General features: G+C 44.9%; 1 protein-coding gene across 1 annotated transcript in view; it reads left to right on the top strand.

The window, feature by feature from the left end:
* LOC138665461 (ciliary neurotrophic factor-like) overlaps positions 1 to 22,622 on the top strand; it is a 117,349-nt gene that overhangs the window by 8,685 nt on the left and 86,042 nt on the right. The window lies entirely within an intron of this gene.

The raw sequence follows: 22,622 nt of genomic DNA on the forward strand, positions 1-22,622 counted from the left end.
TTCCTCAAAAATAATTATTTAGCCCAGAATTTTTTATTTTCCCAAGGGTTACAGGAGAAATTGGACCCCAAAAGTTGTTGTCCAGTTTCTCCTGAGTACGCTGATACCCCATATGTGGGGGTAAACCACTGTTTGGGCACACGTCGGGGCTCAGAAGGGAAGTAGTGACTTTTGAAATGCAGACTTTGATGGAATGGTCTGCGGGTGTCATGTTGCGTTTGCAGAGCCCCTGGTGTGCCTAAACAGTAGAAACCCCCCACAAGTGACCCCATTTTAGAAACTAGACCCCCCAAGGAACTTATCTAGATATGTGGTGAGCACTTTGAACCCCCAAGTGCTTCACAGACGTTTACAACACAGAGCCGTGAAAATAAAAAATCATTTTTCTTTCCTCAAAAATTATGTTTTAGCAAGCATTTTTTTAGATTCACAAGGGTAACAGGAGAAATTGGACCCCAGTAATTGTTGCGCAGTTTGTCCTGAGTATGCTGGTACCCCATATGTGGGGGTAAACCACTGTTTGGGCACACGTCAGGGCTCGGAAGTGAGGGAGCACCATTTGACTTTTTGAATACGAGATTGGCTGGAATCAATGGTGGCGCCATGTTGCGTTTGGAGACCCCTGATGTGCCTAAACAGTGGTAACCCCTCAATTCTAACTCCAACACTAACCCCAACACACCCCTAACCCTAATCCCAACTGTAGCCATAATCCTAATCACAACCCTAACCCCAACACACCCCTAACCACAACCCTAACCCCAACACACCCCTAACCCTAACCACAACACTAATTCCAACCCTAACCCTAAGGCTATGTGCCCACGTTGCGGATTCGTGTGAGATATTTCCGCACCATTTTTGAAAAATCTGCGGGTAAAAGGCACTGTGTTTTACCTGCGGATTTTCCGCGGATTTCCAGTGTTTTTTGTGCGGATTTCACCTGCGGATTCCTATTGAGGAACAGGTGTAAAACGCTGCGGAATCCGCACAAAGAATTCACATGCTGCGGAAAATACAACGCAGCGTTTCCGCGCGGTATTTTCCGCATCACGGGCACAGCGGATTTGGTTTTTCATATGTTTACATGGTACTGTAAACCTGATGGAACACTGCTGCGAATCCGCAGCCAAATCCGCACCGTGTGCACATAGCCTAATTCTAAAGGTATGTGCACACGCTGCGGAAAACGCTGCGGATCCGCAGCAGTTTCCCATGAGTGTACAGTTCAATGTAAACCTACGGGAAACAAAAATCGCTGTACACATGCTGCGGAAAAACTGCACGGAAACGCAGCGGTTTACATTCCGCAGCATGTCACTTCTTTGTGCGGATTCCGCAGCGGTTTTACAACTGCTCCAATAGAAAATCGCAATTGTAAAACCGCAGTGAAATGCGCAGAAAAAAACGCGGTAAATCCGCCATAAATCCGCAGCGGTTTAGCACTGCGGATTTATCAAATCCGCAGCGGAAAAATCCGCAGAGGACCAGAATACGTGTGCACATTCCTAACCCTAGCCCTAACCCTAACCCTACCCCTAACCCTACCCCTAACCCTAACCCTACCCCTAACCCTACCCCTAACCCTACCCCTAACCCTACCCCTAACCCTACCCCTAACCCTACCCCTAACCCTACCCCTAACCCTAACCCTACCCCTAACCCTACCCCTATTCTAACATTAGTGGAAAAAAAAATTTCTTTATTTTTTTATTGTCCCTACCTATGGGGGTGACAAAGGGGGGGGGGGGGTCATTTATTATTTTTTTATTTTGATCACTGAGATAGATTATATCTCAGTGATCAAAATGCACTTTGGAACGAATCTGCCGGCCGGCAGATTCGGCGGGCGCACTGCGCATGCGCCCGCCATTTTGGAAGATGGCGGCGCCCGGGAGAAGACGGACGGGACCACGGCTGGATCGGTAAGTATGATAGGGTGGGGGGGGACCACGGGGGGGGGATCGGAGCACGGGGGGGGGAATCGGAGCGCGGGAGGGGTGGAACGGAGCGCGGGGGGCGTGGAACGGAGCACGGGGGGGCTGGAATGGAGCACGGGGGGGTGGAACGGAGCACGGGGGGGGTGGATCGGAGTGCAGGGGGGGTGATTGGAGCACGGGGGGGTGATTGGAGCACGGGGGGAGCGGACAAGAGCACGGGGGGGAGCGGAGCACAGGGCGGAGGGGAGCCGGAGCAGTGTACCGGCCAGATCGGGGGGGTGGGGGGGCGATCGGAGGGGTGGGGTGGGGGCACACTAGTATTTCCAGCCATGGCCGATGATATTTCAGCATCGGCCATGGCTGGATTGTAATATTTCACCCGTTATAATGGGTGAAATATTACAAATCGCTCTGATTGGCAGTTTCACTTTCAACAGCCAATCAGAGCGATCGTAGCCACGAGGGGGTGAAGCCACCCCCCCTGGGCTAAACTACCACTCCCCCTGTCCCTGCAGATCGGGTGAAATGGGAGTTAACCCTTTCACCCGATCTGCAGGGACGCGATCTTTCCATGACGCCGCATAGGCGTCATGGGTCGGATTGGCACCGACTTTCATGACGCCTACGTGGCGTCAAAGGTCGGGAAGGGGTTAAGAGACCGCTGCAAATGTTCAGTTTGTCTGATTTTTCTCAGTACATGTATATTTTTAGTAAGATGTAAATTGTTTTTTATTCTATAAACTACTGATAATATGTCTTCGAATTTCTAAGCAATACATTTTGTATTTGTTATCTGTAAATTTGAAATTGCCAAATAACAAAAAAATGCATTGCTTGCAGACCTCAAATAATGCAAAAAAAAAACAAAAAAACAAGTTCACCATCATTTAGAAACAACAATACTAATGTTTTAACTCAGGAAGAGTTCAGAAATCAATATTTTGTTGAATAACCATGATTTTTAATCACAGCTTTCATGCGACTTGCCATGCTTCCCACCAGTCTTTCTTGCTGCTTCTGGCACAAAAATGTAATTAGTTCTTCTTTGTTTGATGGCTTGTGGCTATCCATCTTCCTTTTGATTACATTCCAGATGTTTTCAATGGGGTTCAGGTCTGGAGATTGGGCTGGCCATGACAGGGTTTTGATGTGGTGGTCCTTCATCCACACCTTGATTGACCTAGCTGTGTGGCATGGCGTATTGTCCTGCTGGAAAACCAGTTCTCAGAGTTGGGGAACATTGCCTGAGCAGAAGGAATCAACTGTTTTCCCTGAATAACCTTGTATGTGGCTTGGTTCATACACCTTCGCAAAGAATAACCTGCCCAATTCCAGCCTTGCTGAAGCATCCCAGATCATCACCAATCCTCCACCAAATTTCACAGTGGGTGCAAGACCCTGTGGCATGTACGCGTCTCCAGGTCTCCGTCTAACCATTAGACGACCAGGTGTTGATCTGGGGATGCTTCAGCAAGGCTGGAATTGGGCAGGTTAATCTTTGCGAAGGACATATGAATCACACTGGTGGTCAGGACAATAATGGACCTGGTGGTTAAGAGCACACGGAATGACCTGATAGTTACTAATAATATAGGACGAGCTCTGAGACGTGGGAACTCTGCTGACCGCAATCCCTAATACTATCACACACACTAGAAATAGCTGTGGAGCGTGTTGTGAATTCTGTGGCTGAATTCACTCCTGTGGTCACAAGTGGTACTGCAGCTTCTGAGCTTCCTCCCTCAGGTGTTCTGGTGAGCTCGTTGGCTGCTTCATTACTTAACTCCGCCTGATGCTGCTATCCTTGCTCCTTGTCAATGTTTCAGTGTTGGATCTGAGCTTCTCCTGATTGTTCCTGTGACCTGCTGCTCTGTATAGCTAAGTGCTTTTTGCTTTTTTGTTGCTTTTTTTCTGTCCAGCTTGTCTTTTGTTTTGCTGGAAGCTCTGAGACGCAAAGGGTGTACCGCCGTGCCGTTAGTTCGGCACGGTGGGTTTTTTTTGCCCCCTTTGCGTGGTTTTGCTTTAGGGTTTTTTGTAGACTGCAAAGTTCGCTTTACTGTCCTCGCTCTGTCCTAGAATATCGGGCCCCACTTTGCTGAATCTATTTCATCCCTACGTTTTGTCTTTTCATCTTACTCACAGTCATTATATGTGGGGGGCTGCCTTTTCCTTTGGGGAATTTCTCTGGGGCAAGTCAGGCCTATTTTTCTATCTTCAGGCTAGCTAGTTTCTTAGGCTGTGCCGAGTTGCCTAGGTAGTTGTTAGGCGCAATCCACAGCCGCTTTTAGTTGTGTTTAGGATAGGATCAGGTGTGCAGTCTACAGAGTTTCCACGTCTCAGAGCTCGTTCTTGTATTTTTGGGTATTTGTCAGATCACTGTGTGCGCTCCGATCGCTAAGCACACTGTGTTTCTGGATTGCCTTCATAACACCTGTCATTAGCAAACATAACAGGAGCGCTCCTGACGCTCCCTAGGCGCCTCGTCACAGCCTAAGGAACTAGCTAGCCCTAAAGATAGAAAAATAAAGCCTACCTTGCCTCAGAGAAATTCCCCAAAGGAACAGGCAGCCCCCCACATATAATAACTGTGAGTAAAGATGAAAATTACAAACACAGAGATTAAATAGATTTAGCAAAGTGAGGCCCGAATTACTGAACAGACAGAGGATAGGAAAGGCAGCTTTGCGGTCAGCACAAAAAACTACAAAAAGACCACGCAGAGGGCGCAAAAAGACCCTCCGCACCGATTCACGGTGCGGAGGCGCTCCCTCTGCGTCCCAGAGCTTCCAGCAAGCAAGACAACAATCAAAATAGCAAGCTGGACAGAAAAATAGCAAACCAGAGAAAAACAAGCAGTAACTTAGCTTCTGCTGGGAAGACAGGTCACAAGAACGATCCAGGAGTGAACTAGACCAATACTGGAACATTGACAGGTGGCATGGAGCAAAGATCTAAGTGGAGTTAAATAAAGCAGCCAGCTAACGAATTAACCTCGTCATCTGTGGAAGGAACCTCAGAAGCCACAGCCCCACTCACAACAGCCAGAGGAAGCCCATGGACAGAACCAGCCGAAGTACCATTCATGACCACAGGAGGGAGCTTGACAACAGAATTCACAACAGTACCCCCCCTTGAGGAGGGGTCACCGAACCCTCACCAGAGCCCCCAGTGTTGTGAATTCTGTTGTCGGGCTCCCTCCTGTGGTCATGAATGGTACTTCGGCTGGTTCTGTCCATGGACTTCCTCTGGTGGGTGTTTCTGGGTTTCCTTCCACAGGTGACGAGGTTAATTCGTTAGCTGGCTGCTCTATTTAACTCCACTTAGATCTTTGCTCCATGCCACCTGTCAATGTTCCAGTATTGGTCTAGTTCACTCCTGGATCGTTCTTGTGACCTGTCTTCCCAGCAGAAGCTAAGTTCCTGCTTGTATTTTCTTTGGTTTGCTATTTTTCTGTCCAGCTTGCTTTTTTTATTGTTGTCTTGCTTGCTGGAAGCTCTGGGACGCAGAGGGAGCGCCTCCGCACCGTGAGTCGGTGCGGAGGGTCTTTTTGCGCCCTCTGCGTGGTCTTTTTGTAGGTTTTTGTGCTGACCGCAAAGCAACCTTTCCTATCCTCAGTCTGTTCAGTAAGTCGGGCCTCACTTTGCTAAATCTATTTCATCTCTGTGTTTGTATTTTCATCTTTACTCACAGTCATTATATGTGGGGGGCTGCCTTTTCCTTTGGGGAATTTCTCTGAGGCAAGGTAGGCTTTATTTTTCTATCTTCAGGGCTAGCTAGTTCCTTAGGCTGTGCCGAGTTGCATAGGGAGCGTTAGGAGCAATCCACGGCTATTTCTAGTGTGCGTGGTAGGATTAGGGATTGCGGTCAGCAGAGTTCCCACGTCCCAGAGCTCGTCCTTTATTATCAGTAACTAACTAGGTCATTCCGTGTGCTCTTAACCACCAGGTCCATTATTGTCCTGACCACCAGGTCATAACAGTACAGGTGGCCAAAAGTACTAATGCATCTCAATAGAGGGATAAGAGAAGTTCTGAGACCATTTTTTTTTTCTTTGCAGTGTGTTTTGTCTCTCTTTTCCCCTTTACTTCTGGGTGGTTCAGGACACAGGTGTAAACATGGACATTCAAGGTCTGTCCTCTTGGATGGATAATCTCACTACAAGGGTACAAAACATTCAAGATTTTGTGGTTCAGAATCCGATGTTAGAGCCTAGGATTCCAATTCCTGATTTGTTTTTTGGTAATAGATCTAAGTTCTTGAATTTCAAAAATAATTGTAAATTGTTTCTTGCCTTGAAACCTCGCTCCTCAGGTGACCCTGTTCAACAAGTAAAGATCATTATTTCTTTGTTACGTGGTGACCCTCAAGACTGGGCATTTTCCCTTGCGCCAGGAGATCCGGCATTGCGTGATGTTGATGCGTTTTTCCTGGCGCTTGGATTGCTTTATGAAGAACCTAATTCAGTAGATCAGGCAGAGAAAATCTTGCTGGCTCTGTGTCAGGGTCAGGGTGAAGCGGAGATATATTGTCAGAAGTTTAGAAAGTGGTCTGTGCTCTCTCAGTGGAATCAATGTGCCCTGGCAGCAATCTTCAGAAAGGGTCTCTCTGAAGCCCTTAAGGATGTCATGGTGGGATTTCCCATGCCTGCTGGTCTGAATGAGTCTATGTCTTTGGCCATTCAGATCGATCGACGCTTGCGTAAGCGTAAAGCTGTGCACCATTTGGCGGTACTATCTGAGCATGGGCCTGAGCCTATGCAATGTGATAGGACTTTGACCAGAGCTGAACGGCAAGAACACAGACGTCGGAATGGGCTATGTTTTTACTGTGGTGATTCCACTCATGTTATCTCCGATTGTCCTAAGCGCACTAAGCGGTTCGCTAGGTCTGCCACCATTGGTACGGTACAGTCTAAATTTCTATTGTCCGTTACTGTGATTTGCTCCTTGTCATCCTATTCTGTTATGGCATTTGTGGATTCAGGCGCTGCCCTGAATTTGATGGACTTGGAGTATGCTAGGCGCTGTGGTTTTTTCTTGGAGCCCTTGCAGTATCCTATTCCATTGAGAGGAATTGATGCTACTCCTTTGGCCAAGAATAAGCCTCAGCACTGGACCCAATTGACCATGTGCATGGCTCCTGCACATCAGGAGGATATTCGCTTTCTGGTGTTGCATAATCTGCATGATGTGGTCGTTTTGGGGTTGCCATGGCTACAGGTCCATAATCCAGTATTGGACTGGAAATCTATGTCTGTGTCCAGCTGGGTTTGCCAGGGGGTACATGGTGATGTTCCATTTTTGTCTATTTCGTCTTCCACTCCTTCTGAAGTTCCAGAGTTTTTGTTGGATTATCGGGATGTATTTGATGAGCCCAAAGCCAGTGCCCTACCTCCTCATAGGGATTGCGATTGTGCAATTAATTTGATTCCTGGTAGTAAGTTTCCTAAGGGCCGATTGTTCAATTTATCTGTGCCAGAACACGCCGCTATGCGGAGTTATATAAAGGAATCCTTGGAGAAAGGCCATATTCGCCCGTCATCATCACCGTTAGGAGCAGGGTTCTTTTTTGTGGCCAAGAAGGATGGTTCTTTGAGACCTTGTATTGATTACCGCCTTCTTAATAAAATTACAGTCAAATTTCAGTATCCTTTGCCGTTGCTGTCTGATTTGTTTGCTCGTATTAAAGGGGCTAGTTGGTTCACCAAGATAGATCTTCGAGGGGCGTATAATCTTGTGCGTATTAAACAAGGCGATGAATGGAAAACAGCATTTAATACGCCCGAGGGCCATTTTGAGTACCTGGTTATGCCATTCGGGCTTTCCAATGCTCCATCAGTATTTCAGTCCTTTATGCATGACATCTTCCGAGAGTACCTGGATAAATTCCTGATTGTGTATTTGGATGATATTTTGGTCTTTTCGGATGATTGGGAGTCTCATGTGAAGCAGGTCAGAATGGTGTTCCAGGTCCTTCGTGCAAATTCCTTGTTTGTGAAGGGGTCAAAGTGTCTCTTTGGAGTTCAGAAGGTTTCATTTTTGGGGTTCATTTTTTCCCCTTCTACTATCGAGATGGACCCTGTTAAAGTCCAGGCCATTTACGATTGGACTCAGCCGACATCTGTGAAGAGCCTGCAAAAGTTCCTGGGCTTTGCTAATTTTTATCGGTGCTTCATCGCTAATTTTTCTAGTGTTGCTAAACCGTTGACTGATTTGACCAACAAGGGTGCTGATGTGGTCAATTGGTCCTCTGCGGCTGTGGAAGCTTTTCAGGAGTTGAAGCGTCGTTTTTCTTCTGCCCCTGTGTTGTGCCAGCCAGATGTTTCGCTCCCGTTTCAGGTTGAGGTTGATGCTTCTGAGATTGGAGCAGGGGCTGTTTTGTCGCAAAGAAGTTCTGATTGCTCGGTGATGAAGCCATGTGCTTTCTTTTCTAGAAAGTTTTCGCCTGCTGAGCGTAATTATGTTGGTAATCGAGAGTTGTTGGCCATGAAGTGGGCATTCGAGGAGTGGCGTCATTGGCTTGAAGGAGCCAAGCATCGCATGGTGGTCTTGACAGATCACAAGAATTTGACTTATCTTGAGTCTGCCAAACGGTTGAATCCGAGACAGGCTCGATGGTCGTTATTTTTCTCCCATTTTGATTTTGTGGTTTCGTACCTTCCGGGCTTTAAGAATGTGAAGGCTGATGCCCTGTCAAGGAGTTTTGTGCCTGACTCTCCGGGTGTTCCTGAGCCGGCGGGTATTCTCAAAGAGGGGGTAATTTTGTCTGCCATCTCCCCTGATTTGCGGCGGGTGCTGCAAAAATTTCAGGCTGATAGACCTGACCGTTGCCCAGCGGAGAAACTGATGGCCCTGATAGATGGACTAGTAGAGTTATCTCTGAGATTCATTGTTCAGTGTTGGCTGGGCATCCTGGAATCTTTGGTACCAGAGATTTGGTGGCTAGATCCTTTTGGTGGCCGTCTTTGTCACGGGATGTGCGTTCTTTTGTGCAGTCCTATGGGACTTGTGCTCGGGCTAAGCCCTGCTGTTCTCGTGCCAGTGGGTTGCTTTTGCCCTTGCCGGTCCCGAAGAGGCCCTGGACGCATATTTCTATGGATTTTATTTCGGATCTCCCCGTCTCTCAAAAGATGTCGGTCATTTGGGTGGTTTGTGATCGCTTTTCTAAGATGGTCCATTTGGTACCTTTGTCTAAATTGCCTTCCTCCTCTGATTTGGTGCCATTATTTTTCCAGCATGTGGTTCGTTTACATGGTATCCCGGAGAACATCGTTTCTGACAGAGGTTCCCAGTTTGTTTCGAGGTTTTGGCGATCCTTTTGTGCTAGGATGGGCATTGATTTGTCTTTTTCCTCGGCTTTCCATCCTCAGACAAATGGCCAAACCGAACGAACTAATCAAACTTTGGAAACATATCTGAGATGCTTTGTTTCTGCTGATCAGGATGATTGGGTGTCCTTTTTGCCGTTGGCTGAGTTCGCCCTTAATAATCGGGCCAGCTCGGCTACTTTGGTTTCGCCGTTTTTCTGCAATTCTGGTTTCCATCCTCGTTTCTCTTCAGGGCAGGTTGAGTCTTCGGACTGTCCTGGTGTAGATACTGTGGTGGATAGGTTGCAGCAGATTTGGACTCATGTAAATAAATCAGACAGCAGCGGCAGAGGGTACTGAAATTTGACTGTGATCTTATTAAGAAGGCAGTAATCAATACAAGGTCTCAAAGAACCATCCTTCTTGGCCACAAAAAAAAACCCTGCTCCCAATGGTGACGACGACGGGCGAATATGACCCTTCTCCAAGGATTCCTTTACATAACTTCGCATAGCGGCGTGCTCTGGCACAGATAAATTGAACAGTCGGCCCTTAGGAAACTTACTACCAGGAATCAAATCGATAGCACAATCGCAATCCCTATGAGGAGGTAGGGCACTGGATTTGGGCTCATCAAATACATCCCGATAATCCGACAAAAACTCCGGGACTTCAGAAGGGGTGGATGACGAAATAGACAAAAATGGAACATCACCATGTACTCCCTGACAACCCCAGCTGGACACAGACATAGATTTCCAATCCAATACTGGATTATGGACCTGTAGCCATGGCAACCCCAAAACGACCATATCATGCAGATTATGCAACACCAAAAAGCGAATATCCTCCTGATGTGCAGGAGCCATGCACATGGTCAATTGGGTCCAGTACTGAGGCTTATTCTTGGCCAAAGGCGTAGCATCAATTCCTCTCAATGGAATAGGATACTGCAAGGGCTCCAAGAAAAAACCACAGCGCCTAGCAAACTCCAAGTCCATCAAATTCAGGGCAGCGCCTGAATCCACAAATGCCATAACAGAATAGGATGACAAAGAGCAGATCAGAGTAACGGACAAAAGAAATTTCGACTGTACCGTACCAATGGTGGCAGACCTAGCGAAACGCTTAGTGCGCTTAGGACAATCGGAGATAGCATGAGTGGAATCACCACAGTAAAAACACAGCCCATTCCGACGTCTGTGTTCTTGCCGTTCAGCTCTGGTCAAAGTCCTATCACATTGCATAGGCTCAGGTCCATGCTCAGATAATACCACCAAATGGTGCACAGCTTTACGCTCACGCAAGCGTCGATCGATCTGAATGGCCAAGGACATAGACTCATTCAGACCAGCAGGCACGGGAAATCCCACCATGACATCCTTAAGGGCTTCAGAGAGACCCTTTCTGAAAATTGCTGCCAGGGCACATTCATTCCACTGAGTGAGTACAGACCACTTCCTAAACCTCTGACAATATATCTCTACCTCATCCTGACCCTGACACAGAGCCAGCAAGATTTTCTCTGCCTGATCCACTGAATTTGGTTCATCATAAAGCAATCCGAGCGCCAGAAAAAACGCATCAACATCACGCAATGCCGGATCTCCTGGCGCAAGGAAAAATGCCCAGTCTTGAGGGTCGCCATGATTTTCACTTGTTGAACAGCGTCACCTGAGGAGCGAGGTTTCAAAGCAAGAAACAATTTACAATTATTTTTGAAATTCTGAAACTTAGATCTATCCCCAAAAATCAAATCAGGAATTGGAATCCTAGGCTCTAACATTGGATTCTGAACCACAAAATCTTGAATGTTTTGTACCCTTGCAGTGAGATTATCCATACAAGAGGACAGACCTTGAATGTCCATATCTACACCTGTATCCTGAACCACCCAGAGGTAAAGGGGAAAAGAGAGACAAAACACACTGCAAAGAAAAAAAATGGTCTCAGAACTTCTCTTATCCCTCTATTGAGATGCATTAGTACTTTGGGCCACCTGTACTGTTATGACCTGGTGGTCAGGACAATAATGGACCTGGTGGTTAAGAGCACACGGAATGACCTGATAGTTACTAATAATATAGGACGAGCTCTGAGACGTGGGAACTTTGCTGACCGCAATCCCTAATCCTATCACACACACTAGAAATAGCTGTGGAGCGCTCCTGACGCTCCCTAGGCGCCTCGTCACAGCCTACGGAACTAGCTAGCCCTAAAGATAGAAAAATAAAGCCTACCTTGCCTCAGAGAAATTCCCCAAAGGAACAGGCAGCCCCCCACATATAATGACTGTGAGTAAAGATGAAAATTACAAACACAGAGATTAAATAGATTTAGCAAAGTGAGGCCCGACTTACTGAACAGACAGAGGATAGGAAAGGCAGCTTTGCGGTCAGCACAAAAAACTACAAAAAGACCACGCAGAGGGCGCAAAAAGACCCTCCGCACTGACTCACGGTGCGGAGGCGCTCCCTCTGCGTCCCAGAGCTTCCAGCAAGCAAGACAACAATAAAAATAGCAAGCTGGACAGAAAAATAGCAAACCAGAGAAAAACAAGCAGTAACTTAGCTTCTGCTGGGAAGACAGGTCACAAGAACGATCCAGGAGTGAACTAGACCAATACTGGAACATTGACAGGTGGCATGGAGCAAAGATCTAGGTGGAGTTAAATAGAGCAGCCAGCTAACGAATTAACCTCGTCACCTGTGGAAGGAACCTCAGAAGCCGCAGCCCCACTCACAACAGCCAGAGGAAGCCCATGGACAGAACCAGCCGAAGTACCATTCATGACCACAGGAGGGAGCTTGACAACAGAATTCACAACAGTTATCCTGGAAAAACAGTTGATTCCTTCTGCTCAGGCAGAACAATGCGCCATGCCACACAGATAGGTCAATCAAGGTGTGGATGTAGGACCACCACATCAAATACCTGCCATGGCCAGCCCAATCTCCAGACCTGAACCCCATTGAAAACCTCTGGAATGTAATCAAGACGATGATGGATAGTCACAAGCCATCAAACAAAGAAGAACTGCTTACATTTTTGCGCCAGAAGCAGTGTGAAAGACTGGTGGAAAGCATGGCAAGACACATGAAAGCTGTGATTAAAAATCATTTTACTCAAAAATATACCTACAAAGAGAAAAACCAAACTGCAAATTTTGCAGTGGTCTCTTAACTTTGCCAGAGCTGTATATAACACACTTATACATGCTAATCATACAACCCCTGGCAAAAATTATGGAATCACCGTCAATTTTTTGTTCTTGATTTCTTTTAATGTTTCTTAAAGCCAGAAAGTTGCCATGTGAAATGACTTTAGTTTTGTGCCATGTCTGTGATCTGCTTTTGTTCTACAAAATTAAACAACTGAATGAACATCCTCCAAGGCCGGTGATTACATAATTTTTGCCAGGGGTTGTAGATGTAACTATATTGGTGTACAGTGCTGTAGAGGATGGAATGCGAGACTGGTTAAAAATAGCAAAACTTTTATTATCATAGTCAATTAAAACATCCAAACAAGATGCTACTAAACATTACACAAATCTAGTAAGAGACTGTTCAGAAATATGGGGAATATAGGCTGTCAGATGTTAGTGGCTACCTGTGATTTTAGGTATTTGGCCGAGGTCACACTTGCGAGTGCAATGTGAGAAACTTGCCCGAGTCTCTCTCATCAATACCCGGCACTGCTACCAGCACTTGGGACTGGAATGTGCGGCTGCATGTATTTCTATGCAGCTGAATGCTCCGATCCCGAGTGCCAGCAGCTGTGCCGGATATAGATGCGAGAGATTCGCGCAAGTTTCTCACATTGCACTCGCAAGTGTGACCCCGGCCTTTCGGTAATTATTGTAAGTATTCTACTATCCATGTTGGGCTGTTTCTAATGCAAGTTACACCCTCACGGATAATCCGTCACTGTATGCAACACCCAAATGTGTCATCTTTATTTATGTGACTTCTACTGTAACTAGGTGGTCTGCTTATTTCCCCCTTTTTTTGCACTCTTGCTTACATTTGTGTCCCTTTTTAATTTGCATATGCTTTAATTATCTATGATAATAAAGCTTTTAGCAAATGTTAGCCAGACTTGCATTGCTACTTTTGATGGTTTTGCCTGCATAAATAATCCTGAGACTTGTTACATTTGTGTTCTTTAAACTGCTATAGAGGAGTAAAATATTTTACCATCTCCATTCTGTAGTGTGCAATGTATGGGTACTGTCCAAGGAACAGATTTCTGGAGAAAAGTAAGCAAAGTTGTATTTCCCAAAAGTCGAGGACCAGATTATAATGCAGAAATTAGGATCACAATTACTACCCTCTTTGGGTACGTGCCCACAATCAGGAGTAGTGGCGTTTTGGATGCACAATATTTTTGCTGCGTTCTACATAAAATGCATGTGTTTTGAAACTATGCGGATTCTCCGCATTTTAAGTCTATTGGAGAAAATACACACTGGAGAATAGCGTCTCAACTACAGCAATTGACATCCTGAGGCTTGGAAACCCGCACCCCAGGTGAGTTTAGGCAGCGATAAATAGAAGCACAGTGGGTATAAGGTTTCTATAAATCCCATGCACTGTGCTTGTGATGTAGTATCCAGCGTTTTGGACACAGCAAAAATTTGTTGCTTCCAAAACACTACTTAATTCCTTAGGCCGGCGTCACACTAGAGAGTTTTACGAACGTATGAGAGGGGCAAAAACTACGCATTGAACACGGACCAATGATTCTTTATGGGGCAGCTATCTACCTATCTGCCGTATATTTCTCAGCTGTATTTTACGGGCGTAGAAAATCGCAGCATGCTGCGTTTGTCAGCGTATTCCGCAAAAAATCCACCAATGAAAGTCTATGGTGGTGAGAAAAATACAGACTACACACGGACAATCAGTGTGACTTGCGAGAAATACGCACCGGTGTTCTATAGAAAAGCCGGTAATTCAGTGCGGTGTACAGTAAAATCACACTGACAGGTTAGAATAGAATAGATCAAATAAATGTCTACACATAGAATAGGTATATACAGTTAGGGCCAGAAATATTTGGACAGTGACACAATTTTCGCGAGTTTTGCTCTGCATGCCACCACATTGGATTTGAAATGAAACCTCTACAACAGAATTCAAGTGTAGATTGTAACGTTTAATTTGAAGGGTTGAACAAAAATATCTGATAGAAAATGTAGGATTTGTACACATTTCTTTACAAACACTCCACATTTTAGGAGGTCAAAAGTAATTGGACAAATAAACATAACCCAAACAAAATATTTTTATTTTCAATATTTTGTTGCAAATCCTTTGGAGGCAATCACTGCCTTAAGTCTGGAACCCATGGACATCACCAAACGCTGGGTTTCCTCCTTCTTAATGCTTTGCCAGGCCTTTACAGCCGCAGCCTTCAGGTCTTGCTTGTTTGTGGGTCTTTCCGTCTTAAGTCTGGATTTGAGCAAGTGAAATGCATGCTCAATTGGGTTTAGATCTGGAGATTGACTTGGCCATTGCAGAATGTTCCACTTTTTGACACTCATGAACTCCTGGGTAGCTTTGGCTGTATGCTTGGGGTCATTGTCCATCTGTACTATGAAGCGCCGTCCAATCAACTTTGCAGCATTTGGCTGAATCTGGGCTGAAAGTATATCCTGGTACACTTCAGAATTCATCCGGCTACTCTTGTCTGCTCTTATGTCATCAATAAACACAAGTGACCCAGTGCCATTGAAAGCCATGCATGCCCATGCCATCACGTTGCCTCCACCATGTTTTACAGAGGATGTGGTGTGCCTTGGATCATGTGCCGTTCCCTTTCTTCTCCAAACTTTTTTCTTCCCATCATTCTGGTACAGGTTGATCTTTGTCTCATCTGTCCATAGAATACTTTTCCAGAACTGAGCTGGCTTCTTGAGGTGTTTTTCTGCAAATTTAACTCTGGCCTGTCTGTTTTTGGTATTGATGAATGGTTTGCATCTAGATGTGAACCCTTTGTATTTACTGTCATGGAGTCTTCTCTTTACTGTTGACTTAGAGACAGATACAACCAATTTCACTGAGAGTGTTCTGGACTTCAGTTGATGTTGTGAACGGGTTCTTCTTCACCAAATTAAGTATGCGGCGATCATCCACCACTGTTGTCATCCGTGGACGCCCAGGCCTTTTTGAGTTCCCAAGCTCACCAGTCAATTCCTTTTTTCTCAGAATGTACCCAACTGTTGATTTTGCTACTCCAAGCATGTCTGCTATCTCTCTGATGGATTTTTTATTTTTTTTCAGCCTCAGGATGTTCTGCTTCACCTCAATTGAGAGTTCCTTTGACCGCATGTTGCCTGCTCACAGCAACAGCTTCCAAATGCAAAACCACACACCTGGAATCCACCCCTGACCTTTTAACTACTTCATTGATTACAGGTTAACGAGGGAGACGCCTTCAGAGTTAATTGCAGCCCTTAGAGTCCATTGTCCAATTACTTTTGGTCCCTTGAAAAAGAGGACGCTATGCATTACAGAGCTATGATTCCTAAACCCTTTCTCCGATTTGGATGTGGAAACTATCATATTGCAGCTGGGAGTGTGCACTTTCAGCCCATATTATATATATAATTGTATTTCTGAACATGTTTTTGTAAACAGCTAAAATAACAAAACTTGTGTCACTGTCCAAATATTTCTGGCCCTAACTGTACATAGATATATATATATATATCTATATATCTATATATCTATATATATATATATATATATATATATATATATACCTATTCTATGTGTAGACATTTATTTGATCTATTCTATTCTATTCTGTATTATATATACAGTGCAGACCAAAGGTTTGGACACACCTTCTCATTTAAAGATTTTCCTGTATTTTCATGACTATGAAAATTGTACATTGACACTGAAGGTATCAAAACTATGAATTAACACATGTGGAATTATATACTTAACAAAAAAGTGTGAAACAACTGAAATTATGTCTTATATTCTAGGTTCTTCAAAGTAGCCACCTTTTGCTTTGATGACTGCTTTGCACACTCTTGGCATTCTCTTGATGAGCTTCAAGAGGTAGTCACCGGGAAGGGTCTTCCAACAATCTTGAAGGAGTTCCCACATATCCTTAGCACTTGTTGGCCCTTTTGCCTTCACTCTCCGGTCCAGCTCACCCCAAACCATCTCGATTGGGTTTAGGTCTGGTGACTGTGGAGGCCAGGTCATCTGGCATAGCACCCCATCACTCTCCTTCTTGGTCAAATAGCCCATACACAGCCTGGAGGTGTGTTTGGGGTCATTGTCCTGTTGAAAAATAAATGATGGTCCAACCAAGCGCAAACCGGATGAAATAGCATGCCGCTGCAAGATGCTGTGGTAGCCATGCTGGTTCAGTATGCTTTCAATTTTGAATAAATCCCCAACAGTGTCACCAGCAAAGCACCCCCACACCATCACACCTCCTCCTCCATGGTTCACGGTGGGAACCAGGCATGTAGAGTCCATTCGTTCACCTTTTCTGCGTTGCACAAAGACACGGTGGTTGGAACCAAAGATCTCAAATTTGGACTCATCTGACCAAAGAGCAGATTTCCACTGGTCTAATGTCCATTCCTTGTGTTCTTTAGCCCAAACAAGTCTCTTCTGCTTGTTGCCTGTCCTTGCAGTGGTTTCCTAGCAGCTATTTTACCATGAAGGCCTGGTGCACACATTTTCCTCTTAAGAGTTGTTGTAGAGATGTGCCTGCTGCTAGAACTCTGTGTGGCATTGATCTGGTCTCTAATCTGAGCTGCTGTTAATCTGCGATTTCTGAGGCTGGTGACTCGGATAAACTTATCCTCAGAAGCAGCAGTGACTCCTGGTCTTCCCTTCCTGGGGCGGTCCTCATGTGAGCCAGTTTCTTTGTAGCGCTTGATGGTTTTTGCACTTGGGGACACTTTCAAAGTTTGACCAATTTTTCAGACTGACTGACTTTCATTTCTTAATTGATGGCCACACGTTTTTCTTTACTTAGCTGCTTTTTTCTTGCCATAATACAAATTCTAACAATCTATTCAGTAGGACTATCAGCTGTGTATCCACCAGACTTCTGCACAACACAACTGATGGTCCCAACAGCATTTATTTGGCAAGAAATCCCACTTATTAAACCTGACAGGGCACACCTGTGAAGTGAAAACAATTCCCAGTGACTACCTCTTGAAGCTCATCAGGAGAATGCCAAGAGTGTGAAAAGCAGCCATCAAAGCAAAAGGTGGCTACTTTGAAGAACCTAGAATATAAGACATAATTTCAGTTGTTTCACACTTTTTTGTTAAGTATATAATTCCACATTCCACATTCATAGTTTTGATGCCTTCAGTGTGAATGTACAATTTTCATATTCCTGGAAATACAGAAAAACCTTCAAATGAGAAGGTGTGTCCAAACTTTTGGTCTGTACTGTATATATATATATATATACAGTGGGGCAAAAAAGTATTTAGTCAGTCTGCAATAGTGCAAGTTCCACCACTTAAAAAGATGAGAGGCGTCTGTAATTTACATCATAGGTAGACCTCAACTATGGGAGACAAACTGAGAAAAAAAAATCCAGAAAATCACATTGTCTGTTTTTTTTATCATTTTTTTTGCATATTATGGTGGAAAATAAGTATTTGGTCAGAGACAAACAATCAAGATTTCTGGCTCTCACAGACCTGTAACTTCTTCTTTAAGAGTCTCCTCTTTTCTCCACTCATTACCTGTAGTAATGGCACCTGTTTAAACTTGTTATCAGTATAAAAAGACACCTGTGCACACCCTCAAACAGTCTGACTCCAAACTCCACTATGGTGAAGACCAAAGAGCTGTCAAAGGACACCAGAAACAAAATTGTAGCCCTGCACCAGGCTGGGAAGACTGAATCTGCAATAGCCAACCAGCTTGGAGTGAAGAAATCAACAGTGGGAGCAATAATTAGAAAATGGAAGACATACAAGACCACTGATAATCTCCCTCGATCTGGGGCTCCACGCAAAATCCGACCCCGTGGGGTCAGAATGATCAGAAGAACGGTGAGCAAAAATCCCAGAACCACGCGGGGGGACCTAGTGAATGAACTGCAGAGAGCTGGGACCAATGTAACAAGGCCTACCATAAGTAACACACTACGCCACCATGGACTCAGATCCTGCAGTGCCAGACGTGTCCCACTGCTTAAGCCAGTACATGTCTGGGCCCGTCTGAAGTTTGCTAGAGAGCATTTGGATGATCCAGAGGAGTTTTGGGAGAATGTCCTATGGTCTGATGAAACCAAACTGGAACTGTTTGGTAGAAACACAACTTGTCGTGTTTGGAGAAAAAAGAATACTGAGTTGCATCCATCAAACACCATACCTACTGTAAAGCATGGTGGTGGAAACATCATGCTTTGGGGCTGTTTCTCTGCAAAGGGGCCAGGACGACTGATCCGGGTACATGAAAGAATGAATGGGGCCATGTATCATGAGATTTTGAGTGCAAACCTTCCATCAGCAAGGGCATTGAAGATGAAACGTGGCCGGGTCTTTCAACATGACAATGATCCAAAGCACACCGCCAGGGCAACGAAGGAGTGGCTTCGTAAGAAGCATTTCAAGGTCCTGGAGTGGCCTAGCCAGTCTCCAGATCTCAACCCTATAGAAAACCTTTGGAGGGAGTTGAAAGTCCGTGTTGCCAAGCGAAAAGCCAAAAACATCACTGCTCTAGAGGAGATCTGCATGGAGGAATGGGCCAACATACCAACAACAGTGTGTGGCAACCTTGTGAAGACTTACAGAAAACGTTTGACCTCTGTCATTGCCAACAAAGGATATATTACAATGTATTGAGATGAAATTTTGTTTCTGACCAAATACTTATTTTCCACCATAATATGCAAATAAAATGTTAAAAAAACAGACAATGTGATTTTCTGGATTTTTTTTTCTCAGTTTGTCTCTCATAGTTGAGGTCTACCTATGATGTAAATTACAGACGCCTCTCATCTTTTTAAGTGGTGGAACTTGCACTATTGCTGACTGACTAAATACTTTTTTTCCCCACTGTATATATATATATATATATATATATATATCAGTGAGACACACATATATATATATATATATATATATATATATATATATATATATATATATATATATATATGTGTGTATTTATTTATTTATATTTAATACAGAACTAGATAGCAGAAAAGCCGGTAATTCAATTGCCGGCTTTTGCTATCTCCTTCCCAAACCCGACAGGATATGAGACATGGTTTACATACAGTAAACCATTTCATATCCCTTTTTTTGTGCATATTCTTCACTACTATTGTTAGAAGTGTCTGTGCAAAATTTGGGGGCTCTAGATGTTAAAGGGTTAATTCATGGAAAAAACTGGCGTGGGCTCCCGCACAATTTTCTCTGCCAGAGTGGGAAAGCCAGTGACTGAGGGCAGATATTAATAGCCTGGAGAGTTACCATGGTTATTGGCCCCCCTGGCTAAAAACATCTATTTCCAGCCACCCCAAAAAAGGCACATCTGTAAGATGCGCCTATTCTGGCACTTAGCCTCTCTCTTCCCACTCCCCTGTGGTGGAGTGATATGGGGTAATAAAGGGTTAATGCCACCTTCCTATTGTAAGGGGACATTAAGCCTGGTTAATAATGGAGAGGTGTCAATAAGACACCTCTCCATTATTAATCCAATAGTAGTAAATGGTTAATAAAACATACACACATTAGGAAAAATGTAATTTATTGAAATAAAGACACAGGGTGTTGTAATAGTTTATTATACTCTCAATCCAAATGACGACTCTCGTTCTGTAAAAGAAAATAAAAGAAAAAAGCAACAATATCCCATACCTTTCCGGCGCTCAGTCACGTCCCACGCTGTAAATCCATCTGAAGGGGTTGAATAATTTTACAGCCAGGAGCCTGCTAATGCAGCTGTGCTCCTGTCTGTAAAATCTGAGGAATGAATTGGAAGCAGGGGAACGTAGCTGTTATGGACCTGGTGGTTAGGAGCACCCGGCACGACCTGATAGTTAAACTCACGCAGGAAAAGCTCTGGGATGTGGGAGCTCTGCTGACCGCAGGCCCTAATCCTATCACAACAACTAGAAATAGCTGTGGAGCGTTCCTGACTCTCCCTAGACGCCTCTTCACAGCCTAAGAGCTAGCTAGCCCTAGAGATAGAAAATAAAGCCTACCTTGCCTCAGAGAAATTCCCCAAAGGAAAAGGCAGCCCCCCACATATATTGACTGTGAGTAAAGATGAAAGTCACAAACGCAGAAATGAAACAGGTTTCAGCAAAGGGAGGCCAGACTTACTAAACAGACAGAGGATAGGAAAGGTATCTTTGCGGTCAGCACAAAAAACTACAAAAGACCACGCAGAGTGTGCAAAAAGACCTCCGCACCGACTCACGGTGCGGAGGTGCCACTCTGCATCCCAGAGCTTCCAGCTAGCAAGACAAAATCATGATAACCAGCTGGACAAGGAAACAATGAACAAATAATAACTATCAGGAACTTAACTTCTGCAGGAGAAGGCAGGTCACCAGAAAGATCCAGGAGCGAACTGAACCAATGCAGGAACATTGACAGCTGGCATGGAGTAACGATCTGAGTGGAGTTAAATAGAGCAGCCAACCAAAGGATAAACCACGTCACCTGTGTAAAGAACCTCAGAAGCAGCAGCTTCACTCACAGCCACCAGAGGGAGTCCATGGACAGAACTCGCCGAAGTACCATTCACGACCACAGGAGGGAGTTCGACAACAGAATTCACAACACGTAGCATCATAGACTTGCGGTGCTGCGGCCTCCTGCTGGTATAAACTCATATGAACTCTAGCGTGAGAAAATATTCAGAAAAATTCCCAAGCTAGAGTTCATATGAGTTTATACCAGCAGGGGGCGCAGCACCGCAAGTCTATGATGCTACGATCCCCTGCTTTCAATTCATTCCCCAGATTTTACAGATGGATTTACAGCGTGGGACATGACTGAGCGCCTGAAAGGTATGGGATATTGTTGCTTTTTTCTTTTACAGAACAGGGTCGTCATTTGGATTGAGAGTATAATAAACTATTACAACACCCTGTGTATTTCAATAAAATACATTTTTCCTAATGTGTGTGTGTTTTATTAACCATTTACTACTATTGGATTAATAATGGATAGGCGTCTTATTGACATCTCTCCATTATTAACCAGGCTTAATGTCACCTTACAATAGCAAGGTGGCATTTACCCTTTATTACTCCATATCTCACCGCTACAGGGGAGTGGGAAGAGAGAGGCTAAGTGCCAGAATAGGCGCATCTTCCAGATGTGCCTTTTCTGGGGTGGCTGGGGGCAGATGTTTTTAGCCAGGGGGGCCAATAACCATGCACCCTCTCCAGGCTATTAATATCTGCCCTCAGTCACTGGCTTTCCCACTCTGACGGAGAAAATTGCGCGGGAGCCCACACCAGTTTTTTCCGTGAATTAACCCTTTTTTAAGAGCTAGAGCCCCCATATTTTGCACACAGACACTTCTAACAGTAGTGAGGAATATGCAAAAAAAAGGGATATGAAATGGTTTACTATATTTAAACCATGTCTCATAAACTTTCGGGTTTGGGAAGGAGATAGCAAAAGCCGGTAATTGAATTACCGGCTTTTCTGCTATCTTGCGCTGTATTTATATATATATATATATACATATATATATGTCTCACTGACATATATATATATATATATATATCTACTATATAATTGTCTAAGGGTCACTTCCGTCTGTCCAGGATATTCATTGGTCGCGGCCTCTGTATGTGATGGAAATCCAAGTTGCTGATTGGTCTCGCCAGCTGCCTGTCATGGCTGCTGTGACCAATCAGCGACGGCCACAGTCCGATTAGTCCCTCCCTACTCCCCTGCAGTCAGTGCCCGGCGCCCGCTACATACTCCCCGCAGTCAGTGCCCGGCACCCGCTCAATACGCCCCGCAGTCAGTGCCTGGCGCCCGCTCCATACTCTTCGCAGTTAGTGCCCGGCGCCAGCTCCATACTCCCCGCAGTCAGCGCCCGCTCCATACTCCCCTCCGGTCACCGCTCACAAAGGGTTAATGCCAGCGGTAACGGACCGCGTTATGCCACGGGTACCTCACTCCGTTACTGCCGCTATTAACCCTGTGTGACAAAGTTTTTACTATTGATGCTGCCTATGCAGCATCAATAGTAAAAAGATCTAATGTTAAAAATAATAAAAAACCTGCTATTCTCACCTTCCGTAATCCGACGATGCGCTCATGCCTACCGCCAGCTTCCGGTCCCAGAGATGCATTGCGAAATTACCCAGAAGATTTAGTGGTCTCGCAAGACCGC

Source organism: Ranitomeya imitator, chromosome 2 (genome assembly GCF_032444005.1).
Source record: "Ranitomeya imitator isolate aRanImi1 chromosome 2, aRanImi1.pri, whole genome shotgun sequence".
NCBI classification, from domain to species: domain Eukaryota; kingdom Metazoa; phylum Chordata; class Amphibia; order Anura; family Dendrobatidae; genus Ranitomeya; species Ranitomeya imitator.